The sequence below is a fragment of the Euprymna scolopes genome, chromosome 23, assembly GCF_053919585.1.
Source record: "Euprymna scolopes isolate OS-2025 chromosome 23, ASM5391958v1, whole genome shotgun sequence".
Classification (NCBI taxonomy): Eukaryota; Metazoa; Mollusca; class Cephalopoda; order Sepiida; family Sepiolidae; genus Euprymna; species Euprymna scolopes.
The window spans coordinates 105435084-105458344 of record NC_136504.1 but is presented as its reverse complement, the minus strand read 5'-3'; the positions used below and the strand labels follow the sequence as shown (position 1 = coordinate 105458344).

Sequence of the window (23261 nt, the reverse complement as noted above, 5' to 3'; positions counted from 1 at the left end):
TCTCCTAAACTTAAGGGATGCTTCGGACACTGTCCGACAATTAATCTTGAGATGGAGTAAAAGAATATGATGATCATTGGCTAGTTTTTGCCATTAAAATATTGTTTTCTTCTGTTTTTGTAAAGATCCTTATATCAAATGGCTTCATGCCTTGTCCGAAGCGATTGCCATAAAAAAAAAGTACAATTCTTTCTCTTGTGTTATTTATACATTTTTCTTCTTTTTTTTTTCAGGTTTCTCCAAATTAGCTAAATATTTATGATGATTGGCAATTTGATTTGTGATGTTTGTACATTTTAAATTTGTTGTACACAATAATTTTGTGTATCTTTTTTTTTTTTTTTTTACTTAGGAGTTACTACTTATCAAGGCCCGAAGGCCACTCGAGGATAAGGGTTAACGAATGTAAGTTGATAGTGTAGTAATCGTTAATGGTGTAGATTGGGTGGAATTTGTTTATTTATGGGGATGGTTCAACAAGAACTTGTTTACATTGGACTTGAAGGCTAGGTTGTATTCAACCAGGAAGCTTTGACAAGCTTCTGAGCTTGGCCTTCACTCCTGATCTAAAATGAAACACGTACATCAAATTCGTTGCCAAGGTCGCTGGAAAAATGATGGGATCCTTCTATCGATCCAGTAGATATCTACCTGCTGATGTAATTCTCTACCTATATAAGAGTCAGGTACGTCCAAGGATGGAGTATTGCTGTCATATCTGGGCAGGAGCTGCTAGAAACACCCTATCCTGCTTTGACAGAGTTCAGCATAGACTTCGAAGCCTAATGGGAGATGCCATTTTCTCTTCCCTGCAACCTCTTTCTCACAGAAGAGACTTTGCAAGCCGGTCTCTGCTTTATCGTTATTTTCATAGCAAGTGCTCGTCTGAGCTCTGATCTATGGTTCACGAAACATTCACGAAAAACACTCGTCTGGCTGTAAACACTATCAATAATTTCCCCCACTCTTTATCTGTGCCTAAACCTAAACGCAAATTCCATGAACAAAGTTTCTTTCTTAGAACTGCACACCTGCAGAACTTTCTTCCATTTACCTGCTTTCCAGCTGACTACAATATGGTCGTCTTCAAGTCCAATGTAAACAAGTTCTTGATGAGCCATCCCCCCTTAAGTAATCCAATTTACCAAATTTACACTTCTAACGATTACTATATTGTTCTTTTGACCAATGTACACTCTTTAACTCTTATCCTCGAGTGGCCCCTGGGCCTTGATAAGTGGCCTTGTAAAAATTAAAAAAAAATTTAAAAAAAAGCAGGCCAGCAGAACAATGTTCCACAGACAGGCAGTGATGGGGGGAAAAAAACTCTGTTCATGGAATCAGCATTTAGATTTAGGGACAGATAGAGTGGGAAAAATCGTATAAAGTAGTTAATAACTAGTTGAGTGTTTTTGTCCAAGTTTAGCAAGGGAGGAACCATAGATTAGAGTTCAGTCGAGCACTTGCCCTGAAAATAACAATAGAGCAGAGACAGGCTTGCAATGTCTCTTCTATGAGAAAGAGGTTGCAGAGAATAGAAAAGGGCATCACCTACTAAGTTTTGAAACCGATTATGAACTTTATCAAGGCTGGATAGGAGGTGCCGAGCAGTTCCTGCCCAGATGTGGCAACAGTGCTCCATTTTAGGACATAGCTGATAAAGGATTGTATCGGCAGTGAGATACCTTCTGGAGCGATAGAGTGATCCAACCAGTGATCTTGGCAACAGATGCATAAAGATAGTTGTACTTTAAAAAAAAAAGAGCCACTCGCCTATGTAATGGACTTAATAGTGTTTTAGGTTTAAAACTTTAAATTACTAAAATTTCTACCTTAATATAAGAAGTCAGGTAAGGATAAATGAAATACAGTTTGGTTTTATGCCTTGGCAAAGCACCTCTCGTGCTATATTTATCCTGAGATAAATGCACGAATAGTACCTTAATAATAAGAACCTCTATCTTGTCTTTCTAGATATGGAGAAAGCTTTTGACAGAGTGCCAAAAGAGGTTGTCTGTTGCATCTTGCATAAACGTGGCAAATGAATGGTTAGTGATGGTTGTTCAAGCAACATAAATGCTCAAAGTCGTGTTCAAATTACCAGTACATTTTTTAGACGGCTTTAATGCTACATCACGGTTTTGTACCAAGTCCGTAGCTTGTAATTTGTATTTTAGAAAAATTATCAATAGAGTTTTGTACAGGTTGCCTGGAAAAGAGATGCTGTAAACTGATTATTTAATATTTGGCGGTGAAAAACAAAGGAAGACTTACATGTTAAATTAAAAACTTTGAGGAACGCTATGGAAAATAAAGGTCCGAGAATGAATATTACTAAGATTAAAATAATAATTAATGGTTGTAGTGTTAGAAAATTCCTTAAAAAAAAATTAAAAAATCTCCAGTTTGTGGAAAAGTGGGGTCAGATGCAATTGAATCTTTTGTGATACAGGACTATCTTTATTTGACCTTTGACAACTAAATATTTTCGTTTACTAGCCAAATAGAAAAGTTACTAGCTAAACCCACATGATTTTTAGAATATGACATCTTCGTTCTGTGACGAGTATGCACATCATAAAGATTTTTCTGTTTTTTTTTTTTTAATAATTGTAATTCTAATTAGTTAATTTATTGTATACTTATACAATAAATTTTATGTTGATACTTGAAGGTATAAACATTCTGATTTCTTCAAATATTTTTTATACAGTCTTCGTTAAAAAAAAGTACATTGTTCTATTAAGCCTTTATTGTTTAAATAATTTAACTTTGTTCGTTTTATAAAAAAAAGTTGAAAAGATATTTTTCATTCAATAGTGAGCTTTAGAAGATTGTCGGTGAAAGAAATACAACCGCCAAAAGATAAGCGTTTCATTATTTTTAGTCGACACTTTGAAAATCTACTTGCAAATACAACTGTTTCACTCGCAATGTAGAGCCCTGTGATACTCGTAAACTTTGAATAAACATATGAAATGGAGTCATGAGGTGCCTTCAATAAGTTTCCAGACTTCTTTTGTACACCCATTTAAAATTGTCGCAGACTCTTGAAAATTAAATATGTTATTGCTATACATCTTATGAGATGACCGACCAATTTTTATGAGTTCAAGTTCAAAAGAACAGTCACAGCAAGAATTGGAATACACTCTACTAAAGCCCGATTGTCGTGGTTGGTGAATTTCAAAAATGCAATCTCGATGTGAGGATACTTTGCAAGAACGATATGCAATAAAACTCTGCTTTAATCTTGGAAACAAAATGCTACAGAAACGTATGGAATGCTTCAAACTGCTTTTGGACCATCTTGCATGAATCGAGCATCAGTTTTTAAGTAGCATAAAAGATTCAAAGAAGGGAGGGGGTCTGTAAGGGATGATGGGAGGTGTGGAAGGAGTAAGGAAAGCAGAACACCAGATTTGATTGGCCAAATAAAGAATTTCATGCATAAGGACCATCGTGTGTCTATGGAGACAATAAGTTCACATTTTGATGTCAGTGTGGGAACTGTGCACACAATTATTTGTGAGGAACTAAAGATGCGGAAAATGTACGTGAATGCATTAGTCCACAACCCCATCCTCGTCACAGACTATTTGAGCAAGATGCGCATCAAGACAGTTCCTCAACCGTCCTATAGTCCAGACCTTGCTCCCTGACTTTAGGTTATTCCCTAAGCTCAAGGAAAACCTTAGAGGCTATCGTTATGAGACAATTGAGGAGATGAAAGGGCTGTGATGAGGGTCATCGTTCACACAAGAGGACTTCCATGGGCTTTCCAGAAGTTGTTGGAATGGTACAACAAGTGCATTGCAGCCAGAGGAGATTACTTTGAAGGGGACTAGAGTTTCATGTGTGTACTATCAATAAAAAGTGACCATACGAAAATAAGTCTGGAAACTTAGAGATAAGAAAATTAATTTTTGTGCAAGAAGTCTAAGAGACAGCAGAGATGGATAAGAACTCAGATGTGGAGTAAGTATATCTGGATGACGAAGCCATTGAGATTCTTAAGTTTTGTTACCTTGGTGATAGCATTGGAGCACAGGATGGAGCAGGTGCTAGTGTGATTGCAGGAGGAGTTGAGAGACTAAGTTCAAGGAATTTCAGCCATTAATAACAGAGTATTATCATTGTTGAGCTATGGAAGAATCTACTTGGCATGTGTACAGAATTTGATGGTGTATGAAAATGGAACTTGGTCATTTAGAGTTGGGGACATGTGTTGCATGGAGAGAAATGATAAGAGATTGATACGATGAATGTGTAACTTAGATCTAATGACCTCAGAGGAAGATTAAATTTGGACAATATTACAAGATGTGTGCAAAACAGAAGACTTTGTTGGTATGGTCACGTTGAAAGAAAAATGGATTAGAGTTTGAAGGTTAGTAGATGTAGACCAGTTGAGGTAGCAGCTTCAGTTCACAGAGGAAGGCGAGGGAAAAGATGGAAGGAGGGAGTGATAGAAATTAACTTAAAAGAAAAAGGAAAAGGAAAAAAGAAGATAAACAAAAAGAAAAAGACAAAGATAAAGAAATAGAAAAGCAAAAGAGAAACAAAAAAAGAAAAAAGATAAAGAAATAGATAAAGAAATAAAGAAAAGGAAAAGAAAAATAGAAAGAAAAGAAATAGAGAAAAAGAAATAAAGAAAAAGAAATAAATAAAGAAATAGAAAAGAAATAAAGAAACGAAATAGATAAAGAAAAACAAAAAGAAAAAATAGACGAAGACATAGAAAAAGAAACGGATAAAGAAATAGAAAAGAAAAAAAAAGAAAAAGAAAGAAAAGAAATAGATAAAGAAAAACAAAAAGAAAAAATTAGAAAAAGAAAAGCAAAAAGAAAAACATAGAAAAAGAAAAGCAAAAAGAAAAACATAGATAAAGAAAAAGAAATAGAAAAAAAAAATAGATGAAGAAATAGAAAAAGAAAAAATAGACGAAGACATAGAAAAAGAAACGGATAAAGAAATAGAAAAGAAAAAAAACGAAAAAGAAAGAAAAGAAATAGATAAAGAAAAACAAAAAAAAAATTAGAAAAAGAAAAAGAAAAGCAAAAAGAAAAACATAGATAAAGAAAAAGAAATAGAAAAAGAAATAGATGAAGAAATAGAAAAAGAAAAAATTAGATAAAGAAAAAGAAAAAGAAAAAGAAATAAAGACCAGAAGTAAAATTCTTAAAGTGCATGAATGTTCCTATTTACTTGCCTTCCCACGAGGGCAGAGTTAGATGCAAGGTGGGTTTTTAATGTGGGGAAAATTCCGCTCTCCCAAAAAGGGCACTCTGGATAGGAACAAAAATTAAAATTGTCTCAGTCATGAAGGATTTCTCCTCCACTGACTGAGGACAGAAAAAGTGAAGTATGGCATCAGAACAGATACTACACTGTGATCTTGGGCCAAAAGCCAAGAATTAATGTCAAACCAAATCTCTACTATCATACAGGGAGATGAAGAGCAATTTGCTTATTCGGAATATCAATCAAATTTAAATAAGCAAGTTGCTCTGCCCCACCTTGTACAAAAGAAACTGTATGGGGGGGGTCGTTCCCTATGGACTCAGATATGGCTGGGCCAATTTCTTCGAAATTTTACACAAAGATATTTGATGAGTCTGAGAGTGTTATGATGTAGGTTTTGTATCAGAATACTTCTGATAAGTATCGAAAAAAATTTTTTTTTTTTTTTTTTTTTTTTTACATAGGAGTCACCACTTATCAAGGCCCAGGGGCAACTCGAGGAATAAAGAATTAAAGAATAAAAGTCCGATTTTGACCAAAGTTACCATCTTCATACAACCTAACACCATAAGTGCATTTGAGAAGTTTTATCATCACACAAGCAGAAAAGCCCAGCCCATAAAATCGACTGTAGATTCTTTCATAAGCCAGATGTGTTTGAAATGAATGTTTCTTTTTAGAGCACAATTGAACCATGATACTTGACTTTTGTTGCGTTTAACTTTAATTCAAGTTGATTATGTAAAAATAATTTCATAAAATCAACAGTAGGTTCTTTGATATGACAGGGGCACATTTGAAATGAATGTTTCTTTTTAAGTATAAAATATATATATTGAACCATGATACTTGACTTTTGTGCGTTTAACTTTAATCCAAGTTGATTATGTAAAAAATAATTTCATAAAATCAACAGTAGGTTCTTTGATATGACAGGGGCATATTCGAAATGAATGTTTCTTTTTAGAGCACAATGAGACTTGACGTTACATTTTAAACTTTAAGTGAACGTATTATTTACAAATAATTTTATAAAATCAACTCAAAATAATTTCAGTGATCTTACAGAAAGTTTGTGTAGACTTGAAGTGTGTCACCCTACGCTAATGATTCCCGAAAGGATGAAACACTAGTGTCTGTGTGTATTAAAAAAATAATTAAAGTAATAATTACATGTCATCCACATACAGGACTGTATTCTAAATAAGAACTGTTTTGTGAGTTTAACTTATTTTACAGCGTTTATTTACTTTGAAACAAAAGTAATGTCAAATCGGTTGATTCAAAAAATAAAGGATGGTCTCAATACAGCCATGTTGACCCTCAATAATCGGTGAAAAGTCGAAAATTTAAACAAAATACTAATAGAAGATTACATTTTCTGTACAAAATGGTGTCATTTATTGGATGGTTTTCTACCAGTATTTTGTTTAATTTACGATTTTTGAGTGATTATCGAGGGTCGACATGGCTTTAAGGAGACGGCCATCTTTTTCGTTCTACTAGACAACAATTTGTTTGCAAAGTAAATAAACGCTTTAAAATAAGTTAAAACACAAAAAAATTATCCAGGTAGGTAGAAGAGTAACTTATCTTGCCTTTGGTAACAGTTATTTGTGGTATATTTATTTTTTCACTCTCTAACAACAATAAGTTATTGGTTTATACATATTTAAATATTTAATAAATATTATTTATGCAGTACACGGACCGTGCTGAAATAATAACGGAATTTTCTTTTAAATGACACCTTTTATAGACTATGCTGAATACGAAAATCACATTGAAATTTTGCATAAATAAGTAGTTATCGAGATATAAAAAGTTGTATTATGCATTGTATTCTTTGGCGGCCATCTTTTGTACGCGCGTGCAGTGTCAGTCATAGATGAGTAGATTTGTTTATGGTGCGCGCATGCGCGTAAAAAAGATGGCCGCCAAACAATACAATGCATAATACAACTTTTTATATCTCGATAACTACTTATTTCTGAAAAATCTCAATGCGATTTTCGTATTCAGCATAGTCAAAAACCTATAAAGTCGTCCTTTAAAAGACAATTGTGGAGGTAGGTAGACCTAATCTGAAAATTTACCTAATAACGTTATTTAGAAACCCATTCATAACATGAAGGGGGGGGGGCGTTTTCTAAGTACTTTCACCTAACAATTTAATACAAGGTAATTAAGATATCATAAAAATTGAATTGGACTTTAAAATCCTATCTAAAAACCAGCACGTTCTGCCTAAGTACTCTTAACAATTTGGTTTCATTAATAATTTAATGACCAAACGATATCGTTATAATTAAATCCGGTTCGTCAGCATAATTAAAAGAAAACTGTGCTTGTTAAGAAAGAATCGATCTTTTTCAAATATGTGGTTTTAAGCAAAAACAGTACTTACTTGTCATGTCGAAAATAATATATTTAAAAATGACATGGAGTAGAAAATTATATATAGTTAAAAAGTAATTTTTCCGGAAAATTGGGAGAAATCGCATTTTTCTTAGATGTAAACACTTGAACATTGCTAATACAAGGAGACATAGTTATCTCCCTTTTCGACACTTTAATGGCAAACCTTTTTTTTTAAGACCATAGCGATGGACTTTTTTTTTATTATTAAAAACACAACAGCAGTATTTTTACTCAATGAATTTTCGTAATTTTTGGATATATTACATTAAATTTACAAAAACAGTCCTTATTTAGAATTTGACTTTAAAAAGAATACAAATTTTTTATGAAATCCGTACTCATCATGGAATGAAGATATATTACTGAAATCACATAAATTGATCAAGTATCTTTTTTAACTAAGAAAATCAAATGTTATGATTAGCGAAATGGAAGCCACCGTGTGGTTTTAAAATGTGTTAAAATTCAAGGGCGACTACCGAGATTTTGTTATTATAATAATTGCTAAAAATCGTAAATTTTTATATTCTTTAGTTTACAAAAACAAAACATAATAACCACTGGACATGACAATTATGTACGTAATATTGTTTTTACTTCAAATGACATTTAAAAAATCGATCTGTCGACTGGCTTAACAAACACAAAGAAAACAAAAATTTAAACAAAAAATATAATGTACGTACTCGTCACGGAACGAAGATGTTATATTAAAAAAAACAAAAAAAAACATGTAAATTGATCAAATAGTTTTATTTTTAAACTAAAAAAAAATCAAATTTATGAGCAAGTTAAAGAAAGGGTAGTCTCGCGTCGCCATCTTAAAAACAAAGGCAGATAAGTCCACAATAATTAAAACTTGTGAAATTTGCATTCCAATGCTACTGATTTCACAGTGATCGCTTTAAATCGTTTAAACATGATTTTCTTTAAAAAAAAATTTTTTTTTAAAACTACTTGATAAATTTACACGATTTTTGGAATATGACATTTCCGTTCCGTAACAGGTACGTAAAGAATTTTTCTGTGTGGGTGTTTTTTTTTATAGGTTCAATTGGAAACAAGAACCTAGTCAACTTTTAAAAATTCTATTGAAAAAATAAATAAAATAAAAAAAGATTCCCGAGCATCGTTGGATATGTAAAGATTAGTTCATGGCGACGATTGGAAATCACACACTTTAATTGAAAAAGATGAGGTAATCCAATTATTAGTGAGAGAAAAAGAAGAAATGAACACTCGCAATCTCTTACTCCCACTATCCCCCCCTCATTAAATATTCATTAAATGATATGCATATCAATTAGATCCAAGATGGGGGGGGGAAGGGGGTCATGTCTTATTTATATTATTTCATTCCTATTAGGAGATACCCAATGAGCTCCAGTCCACGCCCCCCCCCCCCTTGCCAAACTTCCAGGAAAAACACCCGTCTAGCCAAAACCACGATCAATAATTTCCCCCCCCCCACTCTTTATCTGTGCCTAAACCTAAACGTCGATTCTATGAACAAAGCTTCTTTCTTAGAACTGCACACCTGTGGAACGCTGTTCCGTTTGCCTGCTTTCTGGCTGACTATTATATGGTCGTCTTCAAGTCCAACGTAAACAAATTCTTGATGAGCCATCTCCTTAAGTAATCCAATTTGTCAAATTTCCACTCCTAACAATTACTACGTCATTAATGTCCCATTGACCACTGTACACTTATTAACTCTTATCCTCGAGTGGACTCTGAGCTTTGATAAGTGGACTCCTTTGTAAAAAAAAAATAAAATAAATAAATAAATAAATAAAACTCACCCACCATAAGCAGCTCAAATTAAAACATGAACGCAGATGACTAAAGAGAAACAAACACTAACACAAGCACACACACACACACACACAAAACACAAGCACACACAAAACACACACACACACACATTAGTGATAGGACGATTCCACTATTTTTCCCCGAATCAGATACAATTACCGATTCTGCGCTAAATTATTGATTCCGATTTTTTGGGTTGGTTATTTTTTTTAAGGGGAGGGATACTGTAAAAACTAATGTGATATGTGCATGTATTTTCACAAAAAAAACATTCATGCTGGAATCTACAGATTCTAGTTTTACACGTTGTTTAAAATCAATAATCAATCATGATTCTATCATTAGTGCCAGCAATGGAGAATTAAGCTTACGAAAAAAAAAAAAAAAAAATCTATAAAAGAATAGTTTTTGGCATCGGAAATTAGGCACAAATTTTTCCGATTAATCGTCCCAACACTATTTGAAGATAAAAACAATGAATTCAACAAAGGTTAACTGAGTGCTCAATAATAAACAGAGCAAGATATACTTTCATTTTTTTATGTTTATATAAATAAATGTGTGGCAGGAACTGGCTGATATAATTGCCATATTTATAGCAAGTTTGAGTACTTTCAAATCCTTCTGGATTCATGAATTTATAAAAAAATGTTATAAACTTGTTAGATTAATCTATCCAAAAGGGTTGGAAAGTACTCGGACTTATGATAAATATGCCAGAAGTGAAGACCGCTATTCAAAAATTGGAAAGGATCAAAAACAGAATTAATAGATAAAAAGACGTCTATTTTATAAATTATAGAACCAATCCTTTGTCCGAAACATTAGCATGTCCGATGTCGTGACCATGTTAATTTGTTTATATTAATAAAAATGGCGGACCTGTACGAGAGTGCCCTCCCTAAAAATGCATTGTTTTTTTTGTTTTTTTTATCCTTTTTTCCGGCGATTATCATAGACTAGCGAGTTGCCCGGTTTGGAGGTGTGTGTGGTTTTGGGTAAATAAAAAGAAAAATCGTTGGTTGTTAAAAAAAAAAAAAAAAAAAACGACGCCTTGACGCTCAGTTAAAAAATAGTAAAATGTGAAGAAAAAAAAAAAAAAAAAAAAAAACAGGTGCCCGTTTTTGACGAGTTATTAACGTGAACTTTGAGTGCGGGACTGTTTTATTTAACGCGAGTCTGTTTTTTTTATACGAAAAAGCTTAATGCACATGCGGTGATGGTAAGCGATAGCTATTCAGCAATTAACATTTTCTGCGGGACAGTTTTTAATGAGGTCAATAAACCGGTTTGTTTGTTTTTAACTAACTTTGAAAAAAAAACAGCTCCCTGTTTATTAAGGGGAGTGTCTTGTCTCGAAATGAAAGCAACCGTCTGATATGACGAAGCCGACATTGACCAAACGTTACATAGCTTTCTAGAGACCACTGGCCGTTGGCCAGTATTTCAAATCGAGTTCGCTTTTTTTTTTATACCGAAAAACGAATGTAACACGTGCAGATCCGAAAATGTCGAATAATTAACGTTTCAAAATCGGGTAAATTAAATAGAGAGGCGACCACCATTGTTAAGTCATAGATATTATCATTTAGACGTGATATAAAAAGTTTTAAAAATGAGCGACGGCCTCGAGAATCCACCGGAAAAAAGCCTTTTGAAGACATACACAAAAAGCGAACACACATACATTTCCACTTTATATATATAGATTACAGACTTAAATTATAACAGCAGAAAATTTGATAAAAAATAAATTTAACGACTTTTAAGAAGGGGGTTCAGATGACGTTGCTTCTTATAATTTAAAGAAATAATTTAAATTATTTCTTTAAATTATAAGAAGAATCGAAGTCCTTTGTCCACTCAAATAGTTGCGTAAGCATTTTTTTTATTATAAATGTACAAAAAAATATTTGGATGAAAGAAAATAACAAATTTAGAATGAAATAAAAAATGAATTAAAATGAAAATAAATTTAAAATGAATTAAAATGAAAATAAATTTGAAATGAATTATTATAAAAATGAATTTTAAATGAATTATTATAAAAATAAATTTAAAATGAATTAAAATAAATTTAAATGAAATAAAATAAAAAAAAACAAGCACAAAATAAAAATATGAATGAAATTTACTCAAAGAAAAAAAAAGAAGGCAAAAGAGAAAACACGCTCGATTAATTTAGAGTTTAAAATCAATTTGGCATTTTCTTTGGCTTTTTTAAAAATTTATTTTGGCCTGAAAAAGTTTTTCATGGCTAAAGAGACAAATGTTTTGCAAGGTCGACACTCGTCATTAAGTGCCGAAATTTTTTTTGTATTTTTTTTTTTAAATAAACATGAATGCTCAATTCAGTGATAATATCGGTAGTTCAAGAATTTAATTTTTTTTTTTTTTTTTCTAGAGTTATACTGAATTCATTAATACGGATTTTAGGGTCTTTTTTCGTAATGTTCCTGTAAAACTTAAATAACTTTTTAATTGTTATAATTTACGATGCTTTATTTTCATAAAAAAAAAAGCAAAAATAAATCCAATCATTTTTGTTTTTACTACAGAAAACCATAACTTTAAAAAAGGTATTTTTTGTTTAAACAAAATAATACATTTCCACTAAGATTCAAATAAAAATAATTGGTTCATTGTATTCTGTGTTCATTATTTGATAAATACTGAAAATTTAATTAAAATTGGTTAATTTCCAGAGTTTTGGTGATTTTTTTAAGTAAAGGGATAGGTTAAAATGTTTATATATTTTGAGCATCGGCATTCATTTTGCATTTGTGCCTATCAAATGTCTGTACGGAAACCGACGTTTTGTTTTTCTTCCAACTAAGGTACAAAGATGGGGTTCGAAAATCCAGCCTCGTTCTGAGTTCGGGGAAAGGTGGGTTATGTGAATTCTGTCACCGGTGTCGAGGCAGAACCTAGCCCCTTTGAATAAAATGCTGAGTTGTTAACTTTGAACAACAGAAAAATGGAAAAAGTTGGGTTTGTATTACTGTACACATAGATTCGAAAAAACTTGTCAAAAAACAAATATAGAACAAATAAATGTTATCAAAGGCAAGATAAGTTACTTTTCTACCAAACTGGATATATTTTTCCTGTTTTTATTTAATGTAACATGTTTATTCAGCTCGAAAAACATACAGTGTTTACCGATGTATTGGAAAATTCAAGATGGCGTCTGACTCTCTCTTCAACACAGTAAGCTTGGGAAAAGGTATTATAAATAAAAAAACTAGATAAAATACTGTTAAAAAGCCGCCGAATATATGTCAGCCTATGTCACGGTAACATATACTGAGCGGATTTTTAATAGTATTTTGTCTAGTTTTTTTTTATTCATAACACCTTTTCCCAAACTTACCGTGTTAAAGAGAGAGTCAGACGCCATCTTGAATTTTCCAATACATCGGTAAACACTGTATGGTTTTCGAGCTGAATAAACATGTTACATTAAATAAAAACACAGAAAATATATCCAGTTTGGTAGAAAAGTAACTTATCTTGCCCTTGATAACATTTATTTGTTATATATCTATTTTTTGACAACTTTTTCGAATCTATGTGTACAGTAATACAAAACCTTTTTATTTAATGTAACATGTTTATTCAGCTCGAAAAACATACAGTGTTTACCGATATATTGGAAAATTAAAAATGGCGCCCGACTCTTTCTTTGACGCGGTAAGTTTAGGAAAAGGAGTTAAAAATAAAAAGTAGACAAAATTCTGTTAAAAACCCACCGAATATATGTCAGGTGACATATATTGAGCGAATCTAACAGTTTTTTGTCTAGTTTTTTTAATTTTTAACTGCTTTTCCCAAACTTACAGTGTCAAAGAGGAGTCGGGTGCCATCTTTAACTTTCCAATACAACTGAATAAACATGTGACATTGAATAAAAACACTAAAAACATATCCAGTTAAGTAGAAAAGTAACTTATCTTGCCTTTGATAACATTTACTTGTTATATATTTGTTTTTTGACAACTTTTTCGAATCTGTGTACAGTAATACAAACCCAAAAACCTTAATATACAACAAAAAAATGCTACCAAAGGCAAGAAAAACAAGAAGCAATTTGGCATGTTTTTTTTTATTTATTTTTTTTACATTGGATCCACGTCCACAATTTTCTTTAAAATGACTTTTAAATGTTTTTGACTATGCTGAATAAGAAAACCCCCATTAAAATTTGGCAGAGACAAGTAGTTTTCGAGATATTAAGTCATGTATTATGCAGTGCACTGTAATTCACCGGCGGCCATGTTTCTATGCACGCAGGATAAAAATAGGTCCACTTCCACAATTTTCTTTCAAAATGTTAAAAACGGCTTTCAGAATAAACACCCCCAAACTCGAAAGCCGTTTTTACCATAAAACCTTGTTAAGAACGGCTTTCGAAATAAGCACCCTCAACATCGAAAGCCGTTTTTATCGTAAAAAATACAAAAAAAATCCAATTCTTTGAACTGTTTAATAATAGGGTTTGTATTACTGTACACATAGATTCGAAAAAGTTGTCAAAAAATAAATATATAACAAATAAATGTTATCAAAGGCAAGATAAGTTACTTTTCTACCAAACTGGATATATTTTTCGTGTTTTTATTCAATGTAACATGTTTATTCAGCTCGAAAAACATACAGTGTTTACCGATGTATTGGAAAATTCAAGATGGCGTCGGACTCTCTCTTTAACACGGTAAGTTTGGGAAAAGATGTTATAAATAAAACCTAGACAAAATACTATTAAAAACCCGCTGAATATATGTCAACCTATGTCACATTAACATGCATTGAGTTAGTTTTTAGCAGTATTTTATCTAGTTTTCTATTTATAACACCTTTTCCCAAACTTACCGTGTTAAAGAGAGAATCCGACGCCATCTTGAATTTTCCAATACATCGGTAAACACTGTATGATTTTCGAGCTGAATAAACATGTTACATTGAATAAAAACACGAAAAATATATCCAGTTTGGTAGAAAAGTAACTTATCTTACCTTTGATAACATTTATTTGTTATATATTTGTTTTTTGACAACTTTTTCGAGTCTATGTGTATAGTAATACAAACCCACCTAAACCTTTTGCGTTTTTCTGTTGTTCGCAGTTCAAGTTAACAACTCGGTACTTTATTCAAAGGGGCTAGATTCTGCTTCGACACCGGTGACAGAGTACCACGTAACCCACCTTTCCCCGAACTCAGAACGAGGCTGGATTTTCGGACCCCCCATCTTAAGCAAAAAATTATATATATATTATTTAAACATTTAGTAATTTGCACCTGCATTCCTACAGTTGGTTGTGACACAGCAACAATAATTCTCAGTAGCATACTAAGTAAATATAGAAAGATAGATGTGAAAAAATTCGTTTTTTTTTTTTTTTAAGTAAAAACTCCTAGAGGAAATCAAGAATATTTTAGGGATATGATGGGGGGGGGTCTGCTGATTGCATCAATTAGACCTTCTCTCCCCCTCGAGGCGAGGTAGAGTGAAGACGGATAAAGCTAACAAGCAGAAAAGTGAAGGGAAATGTAAAAATGGAGAGGAAGAGGAAAGGTGAGGGAGAAAAAAGAGATGCGGGTGGAAGGAGAGGTGGAGTAGAGGAGAGTGTATAAGAGGTTGGAATGAGTATAGAGAGGGGGTTGGAAGGAGTCAAAGAGAGTAGTGGGGTAGAGAGTAGTGGGAGGGTAGAGGGGTAGAGAGGAGAGTAGTGGGAGGGGAGAGTAGTGGGAGAGGAGAGTAGTGGGAGAGGAGAGTAGTGGGAGGGTAGAGGGAGAGAGAGGAGTGAGGAAAGAAAGAGGAAGGTGAAGGAATGACAGAGAGAGAAAGAGTAACGGAGAGAGAATAAGAAGGTACAGGAATGAGAGACAGGGTGAGAGTGGGAAAGAGAGGATAATGATTGAGTAGGAGAAAGGATAATGAAGAAGTGGGAGGAGAAATGAGAATGGAAGGAGGAGAGGATCTCCACCTACTACTGGAAACGAAATAAACCACTTTTCATTACGAAGTCTCAATTTCTGAGCGTTAATGTTTTTGAATAATAATAATAATAATAATAATAACGCACACTCAAAAAAGCAAACTAAACAGAAAAAAAAAAAAAAATACAATAACCTCATTTCAAAATAATGACAAACTGTTTTAGTTTTAAAATACTGAGAATTATTATTTTCGAGGAATAACTCTCCTCTCCTCAAATATTCGGGCGCGCACTTCGCTTCACAATCGAACTGACGAGCTCCTACATTTATACAATTTATAAACATTCATTTAAAAAAAAATACAAAAATCTCTGAGATCAGTAAAATGACGCTTTAAGTTAAAAAAAGAAAATAATTAAAAAGGCATGAGATAATAAAATTTATATCAAATAGCGACATTTTTTTTTTTAGTCTTAAAATATTTGTATTTCATATCCAAAGAAACATTAAAACATTAGGTGATTATGCACTTATGTTACCGTGCTATTTTTTAGATAGTATTTTCAAGTTTTAAAGTATCTTTTTTTTATTATTAAATTGTTAAGTGAAAGTACATAATTACAAAACACCCTCCCCTCCTTATGTTAAGAATGACTTTCTAAATAATAACGTCATTATTTCAGCACAGTACCATAAGTGCAGTACCAAAATGATCTAGTATAAGATGTGTATATTTTTTTTTAATAACAATAAAAAAAAATTTTTTAATCACTCAATTGTTTTGGCGGACTTTTAATATAAAGGGAGATAAGTCAGTTTGTCATACAGAATTAGTCGCATAACTCTTCTACAGTAATTGCATACGATTAAACTCGATACATTCCATTTTTTACTTGTATGTAGTTTTCAAATGGACCTGTTTTGTAATTTAAATTAATTTCGACACGACAAGTAAGTACGTAATGTTTTCACCTGAACTTTAAAACACCAATAAACATAAAAAAAAAAAAATTGGATTCAAATAAATATATTATTCCGACGTTGTATATATTTTTAGTAGACCTCTTAAAATTTTAAAGGCACTTCTAAAGATTAATAATAGACTTGCGATGTGGTAAAGAATGTTTTGGTTGATGGTGATTTTTCGTTTCTCCGCCTTGAGGTTTGTAAAATCGTTTTTTCATCAAGTTAAAATATAAACGAAGAAAAAATAAATAAATAAAACAAAAATAAAAATGGGACAATCTTTCAAAAATTGGATGTTGTCGCCCTTTGCAGTTTTTTTTTTTTTAATCTAAAAAAATTACAACAGAAGCACAAACAACAATAATAATAAACTAACTAAAAAACACATGTAACCACGTAAGATAAGATATGAAGATTCGTTTTTTTTTTTTTTTTTTAAATCGTACAAAAAGAGGGTCTGGCTAAGAAAGGGGTCAAATAATTCTCGCAGCGATCAAATTATTTTCGTTTAAAAAAAAACGAAGGAATTCTTCGAGGGTTTTTTTTTTTTAAACAAAAACACGCACCTAAAAACACTCACGCAATTCGAAAGAGAAACGAAAAAAACAAACTAGGAAAATGAGAGAAGTTATGGCTGCGAATTGAAATTTAAACGTCTTCAACAAGCATCGATCGTTGATAAATGACAGATTAAAATAGAAACGATGATGTATTTCGGGGGTTGATATATATAAAATGGTGAGGACATTCACTTACCAACAACTGTGTGTGTTTACTTGAGGAAGGAGGACATTTCGCGCGTAGGATTTATTGCCCGGATGTTGGCAAGGTCGAGGTCACAGTTGCTCCTGCTGCTGATGATGATTATCACTACGACGATGATGGTGATGATGATGATGATGATGATGATGATGATGATGAGCGTTACATTTTTTGCTGCTTTCGCACGGATAGCTATAATATTCCCTATTTTGGTTTATATTTTTCAAAATTCAATATATTAATAAAAATAATATAATTAATAAAAATTAATACATTTAATAATAAATATGTCAGACAATCAGGCATATTAACCTACTCGAGTATGGCCTACGCAAATAGAAAACCGTTCCTCTAAAGTTACGAGAACTGCTGACGTCACAGATTAAAGTACAATAACAGTCACGGTTAGGCGATAGATGAGTATTACGGATGGTGGTCATTTTTTTTATTATTTCAGTTATCTAAGAAATTGGTAAGGGATTTCTAAAACTGGTCCAAAAATGACTGCATTTGGCTATCATGCATATTAACCTACTTAAGCTATTGCTGGGTGTCTACATCATGACATCTCATAGGAAATAAACGGTGTTAGTTGTATTATATACTAGCGTTTCATCCCGGCGTTGCCCGGGTGTTTAAAGGTGTATGTTGTGCAAAAAAAAAAAAAAAAATGGTCAATTTTTTTAACTTTGACCCCTATTATGACGCCTTAACATTTATTGTTTTGGGCTCAAATTAAGTTATTAAGTTAGATCCATGTCCAAGGAACTTATATCTAAAATTTCAAGTGTTTAGACCCCAAATTGGCGGAGAAGTTTGGTAGAGTTCTCAAAGGTCAAATCGTTGAAATTTGACCCCTTAACAGCCAAATTTCTGGCCGAAAACGTATTATAAAGATTTTCCCAAATCTCAGTACCCTGTGTATCAAATTTCGAGTCTGTAGACTGAAAATTGACAGAGTTATTGCGTAGGGAAATGTACACACACACACACGTTCAATTTTATATATATAATAGAATATATATATATGAAAAAAGGGGGAGTCGTAAAACGCATTAAAAAAAATTTTTAAAACACATTTAAAAAACATTTTTAAACGGGTAAATACACTTTTAAAAAAATAAAACATCACTAAAATCATTCGGAGATGACGGTGGTTCAGTGGTTAACTATGTAGTGACCAAGCTAAATCAAGTCACTCGTCCCGTAATCAGAGAAATGTATTGGGACAGAATTTAGTCATTTCAGGAACAATTTGGTTTTGCCACCGTTCACCCACGCAATTCTATCAGTGCGTAGAATCATGGTTGTGATGCAACTTTTTTTACACACAAATCCATGGGACTATATTTTTGTCTATTCGCGCATATAGACAATGAATAGGACGGAACATTCTAGAAAATCAATATAAAAGGCCTGGCTCGCCAAAAACAAATCAGTTCCAGACAATATCTTTGCAAGTTACTTTGCCGCTGCCCGTAATTATAACACATGTCTGACTCCGTTAAAAAGATGTAAAACTGCACCACGAAGAATACCAAAATTCAAACTGCAACGGATAATTTGCTCAATCTTTGACCAATGAAGCTCACGCAAACAACAAATATTTTTCCTCGCAAAGCTCTTATCCTCCTAGTATACCTTTATATTCGTTTCTTTATAAAATATGCTGACAATAACGATTTCCTCAGTCGTGAAAGATTTCCTCAGTTACGGAAGATTTCCCGCCAATACCTTTACAATTACACAAATATTATTTTTTCGCTTGGATTATAATTCTACACTTTTGTCTTATAAAAGTGTACATTTCTCTGCTTTATTAATTCTTTTTTTTTTTTTCTTACATAGGCATCACCACTTATCAAGGCTAAGAGGCCACTCGAGGATAAGGGTTAAAGAGTGTACAGTAGAAATTAGACAATATGGTAATCGTTAATAATGGAAATTCGGTAAATTTGTTAACTTATATTAAACGGTTCATCAAAAACTTGTTTACATTAGACTTGAAGACAACCATATTGCAGTCAGCTGGAAAGCAGGAAAACGGAAGATAATTCCACAGGCGTGCGTGCAGTTCTAAGAAAGAAGCTTTGCTCATGGAATCTACGTTTAGGTTTAGGCACAGATAAAGAGTGGGGGAAATTAGTGAGTGTTTTCTGCTAGACGGGCGTTTCTAGTGAAAGTCTGGCGAGGGGGGACCATAGATTGGAGCTCAGCCGAGCACTTGCCATGAAAATAACGATAAAGCGGAGACAAACTCACAACATCTCTTCTACGAGAAAGAGATTGTAGGGAAGAGAAAAGGACATCTCCTACGAGGCTACAAAGTCTATTTTGAACTCTATTAAGGCAGGATAAGTCCTTTCTAGCAGCTCCTGCCCAGATGTGGCAACAGTACTTCATCCTTAGACGTACTTGGCTCTTATATAGATAGATAATTGCATCGCTTTATTGATGGACTTTAATCTTATTAATTGCATGCTTATGGGAGATCATGAACATACAGGATTGAATACAAATTACACATCTAAAGGCTATTTGTCTGTCTGTCTGTCTGTCTGTCTGTCTGTCTGTCTGTCTCCATATTTTCAAACTCTATCTCCTCCGAAACTAAAAGTTGCAGATTTTTCTGTGCTTTTGACTTTTTTCAAAAGTAAATCGAATTCTAAATAAAAAATTATTCTTTGCAAGATTCTTTCGTTCACTTAATAGTATATTTAGTTTTAGTCCAAAAATATAAAATGTTAAAATAAAAAAAAAATAAAAACTTCTGAAATAACACCTTTTTTTTTTTACATTTAAATTGTTCCTTTTCTAAACGATTGTGAATTTGAATAAGTTTTGAATTAAGAAACCAAATAATTTTTTTTTTAAACAAATAAACTGAACTCTCGTTCTAATTCTGTTTTTTTACATTTTCTTTTCTATTTCTGTATTATTTGTGCATCAAAGAAATTAGTAATATATATATATATATATATATATATATATATATATATATATATATATATATATATATATACACATATACATATACAATTATATACATATATATATATATATATATACATATATACATATACACATATACATATATATATATATTTTTTTTTTTTTACAAAAAATCTTTCTATAAATATATATTTTAAATTAAAATAATATATCTAATATATAAAAGGCTATACATTTGTCTCTCTCCATATTTTCAAACTCTATCTCTTCCGAAACTAAAAGTCATAGAGCGGCGCTAGGGGCCTCAAATGAATGGATTTTTTACAGACTAGCCGGTTAAAATAGTTTTTAAGGCGTCAAAAATTTGTCAAAATTGAAAAAAAAAAAAATCGTTATTTTGTATATTCCTTTCAGTTTATTTTTAATTTTTAATTTTTAATCAACTCATATGCGTGTCACGTTGGTACAGTGGTAACGTCACCAGCTTTGAATGCTTTCGGTTTCGATTCTAGCTGATGCCATCCGAATACTTTCTTTTTACGTTTTTTCTTTTTTAATTTTGAAATTATGACTCTATAATAATGACTCTGTAATAATGACTCTATAATAATGACTCTATAATAATGACTCTATAATAATGACTCTGTAATAATGCCTCTATAATAATGCCTCTATAATAATGACTCTATAATAATGACTCTATAATAATGCCTCTGTAATAATGCCTCTATAATAATGCCTCTATAATAATGCCTCTATAATAATGACTCTATAATAATGGCTCTGTAATAATGCCTCTATAATAATGCCTCTATAATAATGCCTCTATAATAATGACTCTATAATAATGACTCTATAATAATGACTCTATAATAATGACTCTGTAATAATGCCTCTATAATAATGCCTCTATAATAATGACTCTATAATAATGCCTCTATAATAATGCCTCTATAATAATGACTCTATAATAATGACTCTATAATAATGACTCTGTAATAATGCCTCTATAATAATGCCTCTATAATAATGCCTCTATAATAATGCCTCTATAATAATGCCTCTATAATAATGCCTCTATAATAATGACTCTATAATAATGACTCTGTAATAATGACTCTATAATAATGACTCTATAATAATGACTCTATAATAATGCCTCTGTAATAATGCCTCTATAATAATGCCTCTATAATAATGCCTCTATAATAATGACTCTATAATAATGGCTCTGTAATAATGCCTCTATAATAATGCCTCTATAATAATGCCTCTATAATAATGACTCTATAATAATGACTCTATAATAATGACTCTATAATAATGACTCTGTAATAATGCCTCTATAATAATGCCTCTATAATAATGCCTCTATAATAATGCCTCTATAATAATGCCTCTATAATAATGACTCTATAATAATGACTCTATAATAATGACTCTGTAATAATGCCTCTATAATAATGCCTCTATAATAATGCCTCTATAATAATGCCTCTATAATAATGCCTCTATAATAATGACTCTATAATAATGACTCTATAATAATGACTCTGTAATAATATATACAGAATCTGTACAGATTAAAATATCATATTTAAGTGTATTTTATGTCCAGGCAAAGTTGGGCACCCTTTCACCCTGCTAGTCTTCCATATGTAAAAATAAACTACTTTTGGTTAAATAAAATTTAGTATTTTTATTTTTAGAATTTGTTCCCGAGTTGTTGCTATTTACTGATGCTTTTTTGTTTTTCGTTAGGAAAAGTCGTTTCAACCTATGCTCCCGTCACTGTCAGGAATTCAGATGTTGGTCATTACCCTTTTCCTTACAACTGTGTGTCTCGACCTTTTGGCCAAGATCAAAATATAGTATCCTTCAAAATTTCCAATAGAAACCTCACCATCCACCCAACCTCACCATCCACCCAACCTCACCATCCACCCTTCTTTTCTGAGTTGGCCTTGTGCCTAAATTTTTTGTTCATTTTCCCAATTGTTTTTTTTTTCCTGTGAATAAAAAATTTGATATCTAAAAGTGTAGTATCTGTTCTTCAGATGCTGCACTTCCATTTCTTGTTCTCTTTCGGTGGAGGAGCAGTCCTTCACGACTGAGACAATTTTTATATTTTTGTACCTTTTCTCCACGTTAAAAAACGACCCTGGTGTCCAACTCTGTCCTGTGGGGAGACATTGTAAATAGGTACAACTATATGGACTGACGACCTGGGTGTCCGAAGTTCGAATCCAGTTTCGCTCCACAAAAATCACTTTCACTTAGAATGTTGGCAGCCTTCACATGGTCCCTCTCATAGTTCCCAATGTCTTTCTAGAAATAATTCTGACTTAAAAAAATATCAGGGAAACCAATCCCAACAATAGATTCTTCAGATTCGTACGTTATGACGACGACGACGACGACGCCGACACCGACGACGACGAGTTTTATGACTCCTTCTGCAATTTCTTGGATAATTGAAACCGAAAACGACTCTTACAATTTTGAGCTTTTGAAATGAGGATTGATTATTTCGATTTTTTTTTTTTTTTTTTTTTTTGACTACTGTTTTCCTCTTCAGTTTTATTTTAACAGCGTTTCGGTTGATATAATCTCCAACCTTTTTCAAGTGTATTTCGTCAAACTCAGAAATTTTTCTGTTAAACTCTGGAATCTGCAGGAAATTTTTAACAGAAAGAATCTTTCATCCAATCCTTGGAGGCAGCACATTCTCCCTCCACCAAATCTTTTCATCAAATACTTCATCATTCCAAAGAGTTAGTAATAAATAGTGTTTAAGCCTCTTAAAATTTGAGCCAGAGACTTCTGCTCACTCATGGCTGACAGAGCAAGAGTATGCTGCCTCCATGGGATGAATGAAGGATTCTGCTTGAAATTCTGTGCAGATTCCGGAGTTCTGATAGAAAGATTTTCAAGTTTGACAAGATACACCTGGAGAAGGTCAGAGGTTACATAAACCAAATATGTTTTTAACTCTTTTTCAAAGTGTTTTTTAACATGTCTTATTATCTACTTGTTCTTTTATATATATATATATATATATATATATATATATATATATATTAAGGCTATATATATATCACAATTAGCCTGGAGAAAACCAAGGTAATGTTCACCCCAGCTCCAAACAGCCGCTACGAG

General features: G+C 32.3%; 2 protein-coding genes across 6 annotated transcripts in view; one reads left to right on the top strand and one right to left on the bottom strand.

Annotated features, from left to right (window-relative positions):
- The window catches only part of LOC145246116 (CTD small phosphatase-like protein 3), a 203397-nt gene extending 186114 nt beyond the window's left edge, over window positions 1-17283 (bottom strand). For 2 of the 5 annotated variants that reach the window (XM_080107951.1, XM_080107955.1), the window contains exon 1: window positions 17145-17254. The gene's annotated coding sequence lies outside the window, so the exon portion shown is untranslated. Of the gene's footprint in view, window positions 1-7651; window positions 7780-17144 lie in introns of those variants that run through there. The other 3 variants (XM_080107950.1, XM_080107952.1, XM_080107953.1) reach the window with 3 other exon arrangements.
- Window positions 1-23261, top strand: part of LOC145246115 (high-affinity choline transporter 1-like) — a 145640-nt gene that overhangs the window by 15116 nt on the left and 107263 nt on the right. The gene's annotated exons all lie outside the window — the stretch shown is intronic.